The sequence below is a fragment of the Cygnus olor genome, chromosome 2 (assembly GCF_009769625.2).
Source record: "Cygnus olor isolate bCygOlo1 chromosome 2, bCygOlo1.pri.v2, whole genome shotgun sequence".
Lineage (NCBI taxonomy): Eukaryota > Metazoa > Chordata > Aves > Anseriformes > Anatidae > Cygnus > Cygnus olor.
Genome location: NC_049170.1, coordinates 106,760,813 through 106,771,665, shown reverse-complemented (window position 1 = coordinate 106,771,665; position 10,853 = coordinate 106,760,813). Strand labels below are relative to the sequence as shown.

Sequence of the window (10,853 nt, the reverse complement as noted above, 5' to 3'; positions counted from 1 at the left end):
AATCCCTAGTTGGTTGGGGTTCTAAGAAGATGGCTGAAGGCCTTTTGTGATTCTTTCTCTAAATGTAGAGAAAGTTTTCTTCAGTTGGTTTGGGTTTTTCTGTTTTGTTTTCTTCACAGGTACCTGTTGCTCCTAAATTTCAGAACCATTGATGCTGTGCAGAGAGCAAGTGCAACGGTCATAATGTGCCATTGCCTTCCTGTCACTTCTTAGGGTTCCTGACATGCTTTTAGTTTAGTGGGTTGTACACCTAGTCCTTCAAAAATGAATATAAGCACCTGCTCGTGTCTAATGATGTCTTTGGTCTCTCCAGTATCCACACCAAAGTTGTTGCTGCTTCGAGAGCTGCCTCCCAAGCCTTCCATCCTGTTTGCTGGCTGGTCTGGTTTGGTCCTGCACTGCCATACAAACCCACGCGACTTGCGCACGCTCAGGTCTCTCCAGCCACGGCCACCCAAGACATGCAGTGCCCCTGTGACCTGTGGTCCCTTCTCCGGGGGCTGGCACTTCCAGCTCCACACATGCAGCACAGAGCCCCCCTCATCCAGGAGAACGGTTCAATGACAAGATGGGACAGACCGAAGCGATGAGCTGCGGGGCATGGCCAGGCGAGTGCGCTGACTGGCACCCCGTTCACAGTTGACTGGCTGCTTTTATCTTATTATCCCTCTTTTGCCCCTTCTTAGTCGTTGTAGTTTAACCTGGCGGGGTTAACCTTGATCCCCCTCTTTCCCTGCCTTTGTCTTACTCCTACAACTCCCATAGTAAGTTGTCCATGATCTCAAAACACACTTCCCGTACATCCCGTAAGGAGTCCCGTACCCCTGCAGGCAGCTGCTCCCCTGTAAGCTCTGGAGAACCTCTCCCATCGCTCGCGGTGATGGGACTCACACGGCCCATGGGCTGTGGTGGGACAGCCCTGGAGGGGTCACGTGTCCAGGTACCACACTGGGGTTCCCCCACCCAGACGTTTGCCAACCCTGGTGGCAGGACATGTTTGTGGCACGACGTTTCACCAAGTAGTACATCATTAAGAGTTGTGCTGCTCCCATAGCAAATTGCAAGGAACAAAGTAGATCCCTTTCACACAAATCCGAGAGGTATGGCTGCCAAGATGCAAGTTTTTTTATATCCTCATGCTTAGGTATTTTTATTTCTTATTGCAAAGACCTTAAAATAGTGTACCTCCATAACTCTCAAGGGAGTTGGACAGGCACCCTCTGGGGGTTTTGAGTGAGCATTTTTCATCACCCCCCTTCCCCATTGAAACCAAGTCGTGGTGCAGTCAGGACTGGGAGAAACGGAGGCCGTGGGGAGCACGGGCCCTTCTTTCAAGTTCTGCCAGTTTTTCTTCACCTTTGAAGGAACGGGTGTTTCGTGACGACACCAAGTTCAGCTTTCAATTCAATTATGTGGTTAGTCAAGGAAGGAAGATTGATGGTTTCTGCACTAAAATGAGTGTGCTTGCTTTGGCCTTTGGTCATGAAATAGAATTGATTTCTGGAAGTTATCTGGTACTTTCCACTGTGTGCAAAGCTCTTTTAGTTGTGTAAGCAAAAAAGACTTCACAGCGCTTTATTTCCTGCGGAGTTCATCTGTGGTACCAGCAGATCCGACCACACAGACCAAGTGCCAGTGAACCACTGAACATGCTTTAACTATTAAGCTGATCGTATTTGGCAGGAGCCATCTTGTTCAAAGGGGCATTTTTTTTCTAACTAACTTTGGACAAACTTAGAACCTCAGATATTAAAATGGCTTCTGAGGGACTACTTCAGACTGACGATCAGAAGAAGTCATTATCTTTCACAAATAAACAGACAACCTCAACCACCGAGCTGGCTTTCTTGAAGAGGTATTGTAACTGAGAGAAAATGGCAGGGAATTACTTATCTACACAGCTGTGCTTTTTTTCCTCCCCTTTTTTTCTGACAAAAATTATTTCATTACACGTAAGAGGCTCAGGTACAGCAGCAAGACAAATGTCAAAGCAGAGAGCTTGCCATCTTTGCTTGACTTTGTCCTTAAAACAGTACGAGTTTAGGAGGAGTAAATGCAGGGTGTGTAGGGTAAGAACGTGCCTCTGTCTGTGTAAGCCTGTGTAAGCAGGCTTCAGACCACAATGAGTTTTGTAAAGTCAGAAGTTGGCCAAATGTATTTCCCATGGCAGGAAATTGGTATTCTAAGCTCTGCTCACAATCTCTTGTTTGTCTTCATCAAAAAATGGGAGAGGATTCATTCCGTGTTCATTAGCTGATGGGCCCATTGTGTGTGAACTTGTGTTGGCAACAGCCGCTGATAATGCTTATTCTTCAGAGCTGAGAGCCTCTGGCGACCGTCACTCCAAGTGGAGATCCTCACAGGCAATCATCTCAAATGACTTCGGATGTTACCGAAGTAACCTCCCTCTCCCTTCTGCTGCCAGAAGTAATACAGCCTTGGCCCGGCAGAAATCCCCCAAAACGTTAGCTGCGATGTTAAGTTAAATAAACCAGAAAGTACTTGCTGTTAAACTGCTTCTTCGGGAAGGGAGGAGGTAAATTGGAAGTTGCACGGTTATGTAATATGTTGTGGAGACAATATCTCTGTGCTCCAACACTAATCGGAGTGTTTACAACCCTCCCCTTTGTATTTCCTACTGAATAGCACAAATTCCTGTGGGGGACCTTTTACATTACCGCAGAAGGTTGCACAAAGAGCCCATTTGACAGGGACTAAGAAGCATTGAATCTCAAGTGAATAAATGAAGCAGGTGGCACGCTGCCACTGTATTAATGTGTCCAATAGCCCGGGGATTACGGCTGAGGCTGTGGGAATGAACCGGACGGCTTCTTACTGAGACAAATTCCCTTGTTGGTTAGGAATCCTGAAAAGGATTCAAGATCCGCAGGTGCTTAACATAACAGAAACTCCTATTAGGAGACAAAGAGTATAAAATTCCTTTGAGCATCTCTGCAAACAGGATGCGCGTTGAGCTGGAGATGGTTCTTGGCACTGATCGCCTCAAGCTCCATGCAGAGCGCCTCTCCGTTTTCTCGTGTCCTGCCGAATGGCAAAGACAGGCTGGTAACGGCTCAAGTTACTGTATTATGAACTGTCTTGTACGAGATGAAGCCCAAGTAGGCGGCTCCTCCCCTCCGAGCTGTGGCTGTGGCACTGCCACCCAGGAGGAGGACAGGATGGGAGCACCCCCGGTGCTGCGTCGGGTGTGCTCCGTGTGGTTGGGGCTTGTGCCGTTACAGACGTTAAGGGCTTTAAATCACACAGGGCTCGGTCGCGTGCTGCTGTAACCGTTACCAACGGACACATTTATTTGTAAAACTGCTCGAAAGAGCCGTGGGGCGGCCGCCGTTGCCAGCGGTTTAGAGCAAACCCTACGAGCCCACCCAGCTCCCCCCCTCAGCACCGCCGCGCCTCTCACGCCCAGCACCCCCAGCCAGGCGCCTCCCGCCCGGCGCGGCGGTTACGGGGCGTTGGGCATGAGGGGACCACGAAGCCATCTGGGAGTTGTAGTCCGGCAGCGGTAAGCCGCTCCACCACCCCTTCCGGCATGCCTCCAGATAGAACTACAACACCCACCATGCATCGCGCGCGGGACCCACCACCCCTCATCCCCCTATCCGGCGCGTGCGCAGCTCGCTCCCTCCCCCCTCCCTTCTCCACTCCCCGCACCCCCCTCCCGGAGGGGGGGGGGCTCCCCGCGCATGCGCGCGGCGGCGGGAGCCGCTGCCCCGAGCGGCGGCGGCGGCGCGAGGGCGGCGGCGCGTGCGCGGTGGGCGAGCTCGCGCCGCTCCTCAGCCGTCCTTGCGGGCCGGGGCCGGGGCCGGGGCAGGGCCGGGCCGGGATGGGCGCCGCGGGTGGAGCCGCTGCGCCGGCGAGCGGGACCCCGACGGTCAGTGCCTGCGGGGGGAGCCCCGCTAACGCCGGTAACCCCGCCGAGGAAGCCGCTTCCGGGGCTGGGGGGGGGGGGGGGTAACGGGCGGCGCGAGCCCCCTCCCCCCCGGCCGTTAACGGCTGCTGGTGGAGGGGGGGGGGGGCCGCGCCACCACACACGCACCTCATGAGGGGTCCACGGGAAGGGGGGGGTCGGCCTCGGGCCCCGGGGGGCTGTGGGGGCTGCTGGCTGCTCGGCTGCCTTCACATGGGGTCGGGGGTGCGGGGGGGGTGCCCGCGGTGCTGCTCTGTGCCCGGGTGGGGTGAGGGTGCCCTGAGGGGGGTCGTGGGAGCCTGACAGGGCAGCTCCCGAAGCGCTTGTGTGTGGTGAAACCAGCCTGGCCACGCTGGGTATTTGTAGGGTATCTATCCGTGAAAACGTTGTGTGTCCCCCCCCTTGTTGTCCTTGGGTTGGTGGTCGTCTTAATGAGGAGTAATAACAAGCCAAGGCCTGTCTGGAAGTCGCATAAAAGAGGTGGATTTGTGTAAATTTTTTCGTTCCAGCACAGCAAGCCAGCCGTAATGGCATCCTTATACCTGTTTCTCACCTGGAAAGCGAGGTTGGACCAGCTGGTCGTTAAGCGCCCTTCCAACCCAAGCCTTTCTGTGACCAGCTCACCATGACTCTCCGCCTGTCATGCACCCTTCTAAGGGTGATAGTAAGGCCCTGGGGGATATGATCCAGGATTGTAGTGATTCACGTTCATGAGGGAGCTTAAAAAAATTGGGGAGAGGTTCCCTTTGAATAAATTTTTTATGTTGTTACACATAGTTGCTGATGAAACATGGCGTACACTTCCTTCAGATCATTTTAGCATAATCTTGTACAGTCATTGCAACACGTGCTCTTGAGGGGTTCTCTTCTACAGAGAAGTGAAATGGGAAAAAAAAGCTTGCAAACTGTCATGGGGTTTGAGTGTTTACTACTTTGAGGTGATTGAAATTTAGCAAAAAGCCCTGCTGCAGTGTTCAGGTAGCTAGGTTGGAAAGAGGCTATGTATTAAGGAGAAGCAGGGAGCTTGGAGTTGTCTGTGCTAGGGAAACTCAGCTGTGTTCTTTAATCTTGTCGTATATGAAATAGAAGGTAGGAATGGCTGCCTTGAAGTTCTAATACAATATCATTCTGGCATTATTCCACCGTGAATGAAGGTGCTTTGGGGGGATAGAGGAGATGCTATTTTTCTCGAAGAATAAGAATCTCACTGTAGAAGCCCTTGTGTGATTATGGCTGTACAGGGGAAAGGTTTCTTCTACAGGGTGCCTTGTTTCCATTTCTATTTGTGAGTGCCCATGCTGGAATGCGTAGTCCTGGCGTTGCAGTGACTGCCTGCTCGCTTCAGAGCTGCATGGCTTAGCTGCGTAGGGGTAGGTGAAGCTAGACTGGTGCACGTATGCACCTAGCACGTTGGGGTTCTGATCTCCCGTTTAGGCACTTCCCTAAAGTGTTTCGGCTGTGTTTTCTTACAGCAAGGCTTTGAATGTTTTTTTCAGCACACGCTGCTATTTCTGACAAGCTATTTCAGAGAAAAAAGGGAAGATGCTGTTGTTTAGCAATAAATACCAACAAATGCAAATTTAGGTTCTTTCTGTAAAGCTTGGTGTCATGTAGCTGGCCTCAAAATGTCAAAATAAAGTATAGTATGACATTTATCTCCATTTAATTGTATGTTTGGTATAATCTGCTAAGCTTTTCTCTGAACTAGCGCATCTGATTATTTTGAATCAGTGAATGACTCACAACCTTTAAAAATAGTCATGGTTTGCCATATGTCAGCTTCAGATTTTCACCTAAAGAATTCGTCAGCTTTCTTCAACTCACCAGCGTCTTGCGGACCATAATTTGCAAATTGTTGCTTCAAAAAACCAAACCAACAACAACAAAATCAACCGAGCGTGTCGTTGGGCTGGGAGTAGCCTGCAGGAGCTTAGGCTGGATCGCCGGGCGTGTGGTGGCGAGAGGTGAGCAGTGCTCAGGTAGCAATTGTCCCCTGCCTGCCGTGGTAGAAGCCAGCAGGGTGAGGATGGTGGTGGTGGTGGTGGGAGGAAACGAGTCGCCTCTGAGGCTGAGTGACAGCAGGGATCCCGTGCAAATTCCTCCAGGTTTCTCTTCAGGCTGCGGAATAAAAGGGGTGGCTGCTTTCCTGGGGCAGTGCTCCGGGGAGGGATGTACAACTGCCTCGGGACGGGTGGGGAGCCAGTGCAGAGCGCTCAGCTGGAACGGATCCAGAGAAATGAGAGATTGCTCGCTTTTGTTGCGCGGAGATAACGTACCAGGAAGCATCCTTGGTTTAGGTTTTACAAATAAAGTATCGTGACAGTTTTGAACTAGTGTGGAAGAATTTGTGAAAGAGATGAAGAAACAGTAGAGTGGCTTCAGAGGGCAGTGTAATTTATTAGGGAGATAAAAACCACAGTTAACAGCTAAACAAAACGTGTCTTACAAAAAGCCTTTGGGAGATGTAATAGGAGTTCTAGGTGTCGTTTATTATTCCTTGTGAATTGAAAAAACAGCAGCTTTGTTTTTTCTTATCTTATCTATGAATTCCAAGTATGTGTGCGAGACTGAGATCTACCAATTCAAAGACACGAGATCGCAATGTTCAGGAGCGATCAGCTCACAGCCAGTAGTGTTTCCTTTGGTACGTAAGATGTATTTAAATAGAGAACATGGTTGTTTTTTTTTTCTCGCATAGCTTCTGTAATACCAAGCAAAGAAAAATGCAAATAATAAACAGTTATGTTCTTGAGCAAGTCCCAGTTTCTTCCAGAAGCAGCTTGACGTAAGATCCTGAATAAAAAATGGCAACTAATTGCTTAATGGGTACAGAATTTTAAAATAACAAAGAAATAAATAATGAATAAACAAACTGGTTCTCACCGGTTGTTCAAACAATAATAATATCAGTCTGAATAATTAGAATAGTTCAGATGATCGTGGTATGTAACGTAGTTAGCATTAGCGTTGGTAGAGAAAATGTTTAGTTTTAAATAATCAAGCGGTGTAGTCTTCTATGTACAGAATTAATCGTGTCATTGCTGTGTTGTTATTTTAATAATTGAAGGAAGTGATTGAAGTCACTTCATCCTCGTTGGTGCACCCTTAATAGTTTGTCATCTGTCCGCTTCCTTCAAGTGCTAGGAAAATGTGTAGACCTTAAGCGATCGATTCAGCTCTGGAACTTCTTAAAAAGAAGGATTATAGTTCTTGGTATGACCTCGTGGGCAGTCCCTAGCTTGCTTCCATCCAGACTGCTGTCTTTCCTGGAGGAAAGGAGGAATGGCTGACTGATTTCTGCCAGCTATATACCAGCACCAAGAACAAAGCTGGGGAAGCCCTTGCCTCAGTGTGTAGAGACGCACAGTTTTAGCTTCTGGGGGAAAGGTGTCCTTGTACAACTGTCTGCTGCCCTCTACTTCAGTGCGACCGAAGGGGCAGCTTTGGAAGTAGTAGCGGCAGCTTTCTCATTTCCACACTGCCTTTATTCACCTTGCTCACAAGGAGCTGAGCTTTTTCGGACTGGCTGGTTTGGTCTCTGGAGGCGTACAGGGGAAGAAAGGGATGAGCGCTGGCTGCTTGCCTGAGGAGGGACGGGGCCAGGGGGCTGCTGCAGAGGAAGAGTGCAGAGTGGGTGCAACTTTGGACCGAAATGAAAATGATTTTAAGCCAAGTAAATCTGGTCTCGTGTTGCTGTTTTGTACGTTTGATAGTAGTTAGTAAAACACTACTCGCTTAATTCATGTAGCTGTGAAACAAAAATGCATTTTATCTGTATATTTTTGTCCTCCATAGTCTGAAAAATTTCACGTTTCTGTGTATATGATCTAGATTAAGTCAGTAACAAAATTCAGTTCCTGTTTTACAGCTTTGGTGGCATCCCAGGGCTTTTATATTAAGAATAACTGAGCTTCATGCTGGGAAAAAGACATCTGGCAGGAAGGAGCTCTTGGGACTGAACATCGAGCTGTGGTGCAACCATAGCTTGAGCTGGAAAAAGGGTTTTTAAAACCACCGTATATGATAGCGGTGCTGTTAACCTGACACCTCTGGAAAAAGAGCTATCACACTGACAGAAATTGCAGCTTGCCTTTTTCACAGAAAAATTAGTAAGATTTTTGCAAAAACATCTCTTCTCTTTAAAACCATACCCAACTTTTTAAAATAGGAGTTGCACCTCAAATTAGAAGCTGCAATTTTAATGTTGTTTTTTTTCTATAATAACCTGTGAAATTTAATATTTAACTTACCCTGGTAATTATGCTTATTGCTCTCTTCACATTTCTAGCCTGTCCAGGTGTGTTTTAAACATAAATTCACATCACCAGTCACGGAGCAACATTTTTTTGGATGTTGCAATGAAACAAATTTTCACTGGTTTTTATTAGCAAGAAGTACATCGAATGCAAAATGCAAAGTCCACAGGTAAACATGCCAGCAACAAAACTCTCTTACTCCGTGGTATTAGTAGTGTTTTTCTACCCTGTTAATATGGAATTGCATGATTATTTTTTCCTCTCTCCAATACATGGCTTTCACTTACGTTTGTATATTCAGTAATGTTGCCTGATAGAACGTAGTAAATTTGCAGATATTTTGCTATATTTGTGGCTTTAATATTGAGAACAAACTGTTATATAAAAGCATAATACCAGTCTGTATAAAGCCTAAAATATCTTCTTCTTTTAATTGAATGTGAAAAAAAGTATTTTCTGACACCCTCCTCTTTTTATTTTCACTTGAGGCTTCTTCAGAAATGATGCTGTTTTTTTTTCAGACAGTATAAAGAGCTTTTCATATTTGATGGGATATTTTAATTGATTGAATGGGCTAGAAATATAGGACAGCTAATCTTAAATGAAAGGATTTTTCGCAGGTCATGCTTCTGAAGTTTTAATCCAGAAATTTGGGTTTGCAGTTCTCCAAAACGTATTGAACTCATGTGATCAAGTGGTTTTTTGTGTCTTGTTCTGAAAATGATTTTAAAAGAACCGAAACTCAACTTTCCAGGTGAAGGAGGAAGTGATGAATATATGCAGTTCTGATTTTGTTGTCTAGATGGCTCAGTGCATTAATGTGCATTAATGTCACACGTAGGCGTAGATTGAAATCAAGTTCTACAACAAAGATAATTAAAAAGAACTAATTTTCTGGCAACGACTATTGCAAACTTATCTTCGAATGTGCCAAAATCCTCTACCAAAAAAAAAAAAAAAAAAAAAAGAGAAGTTGCATCTGTTGTTCCCTTCAGTAGTCCTTTTGTGTGCTGACAATTTCACGGTGACCTGGCTTACCTTTCTCTCTCATGGTTCAGCTTTATTTTGGTCACTGGTTCTTCCTAAGTTCTTCTTTCACAAGTAAGTTTTTAATACGCTATTTCAGCCAGACTTTGAAAGCATCTAACGCATACACAACTGTACGTCACACGGAAGCTTGTAGTTACTGTGTGTCATTAAGGCAGTCAGTTACAGATCTGTATTTTTCACAGGTAATTCATGTTAGGTGTTTTTTAGCCCTAAACAGCGAGGATTTTACCGCTCTTAAAAATGCCTTATACCAGCTGAGGCAGTTTTATTTTCTTTTTGAGGTGGGGGGAGGATGACGCTATTTTGGCCTGTGTATAGCAGGGCTTCCGTTAAAGTACCTACACTAATTTTATTTAAAGTAACGTGACTTGTTGTGTAGGCAGGGCTACGCAGCAGGTGCGGGAAGGGCACTCAGACCTTGTTCTGTCCTGTGCTGAGCGATAATGAACTTCTTGGCCAGAGGTGGGACATGCCCCGTTTTAGCGTCTACTTGTGTAGTTACTCCATTCATTTTTATTATATTTAGTAATCAAGTTGAAAACAGCAATTGTTGTGCATTTGGTGGGGTAATGTCGGGGTTTTTTAATGATACCCTGGAGCTGGTTTTAGTTGAAGCTTGTTTTATCATACTCTGGAGCTGGTTTTAGCAAATGCATGTGAATTTAATCTGAAAGTTTAAAGATGCTGTATGTTTTTGTAGAAAGCTGATGTTTCGTATGCCTTTTCTTGTAAGGCTGCCTGGCTACGAAGACTTGTGAGTATTGCAGGGTACGGCTGCTGTTGGAGCAGTGGGAAGCGGGCTCAAGGCACCTTCCCCATTCCCCTCCGTGGAGCTTGGTCCCTGCCGCGGGCTGTTGGCTGCACACAGGTGCTCCAGAGCCCAGCTGCCGCCCCACACGGCGGGGTGCCCCACCTTGCCCCATACCCGCTGGGGAGCGCTGGCAGTGCTCGGGGCACTTTGCAACATCTCCGCCCTGGGGGTGGTGATGTTAATCAGAAGTAACAATCTGCTGAGCTTACACATATTTAAATCGACTTTCCTCTTGGGTGGTGGGCGAATCTGGGGCAGAGGTGCAAAACAGAATTCATCAGTTCCAACTCTAGGTAGGATACCGAACAAAATAGCAAAATTTGTAGGTTTACATAAAGGCTAAATGCTTCACGTGGTCTTGATGAAGAGTTGACGTTGGCATTAATGGGAATATGCCTGAAAAGAGGAGATCGTGTGGTCCTGTTTTTTGTGGAGAAACTCCTAAACCAAATTAATTAAAAAAGATCATTTTCTTTTACGTATAGGATCTGTACGATAGGCATTGGCCTCTATTTCAGCAGCTTGCGCTCCTGTAGATGTAACACGGGTCGATGAAACACTTGCTTTGTTGGCGTGACTCAATGCAGATCTCCAAATGAAATGGGCTATATCAGAAAAAAAAAATTGTTTTGGTGGATAGAACTGCTTGAGAAGTAAGGTTTTGCTAAAACTGCTGTGCTGGGAACGCAGAAGAATCCCACTCTATCCATTACAGTTAGGTTGGGAAAACATTTGAGTGCAGCCCAGTCTGTAGTGGATTATGGGGGTACTGCAATGCCTGGTGAAGGCAGGATGGGAGGTTTTTCAT

The 10,853-nt window shown here is 46.8% G+C and overlaps 1 protein-coding gene across 2 annotated transcripts in view; it reads left to right on the top strand.

Moving 5' to 3' along the window:
* The first annotated feature begins 3,738 nt into the window (after positions 1-3,738).
* The window catches only part of RALBP1 (ralA binding protein 1), a 34,618-nt gene continuing 27,503 nt past the window's right edge, over positions 3,739-10,853 (top strand). Inside the window, exon 1 of one of the 2 annotated variants that reach the window (XM_040550033.1) lies at positions 3,739-3,892. The gene's annotated coding sequence lies outside the window, so the exon portion shown is untranslated. Of the gene's footprint in view, positions 3,927-10,853 lie in introns of both variants that reach the window. The other variant, XM_040550034.1, reaches the window with a different exon arrangement.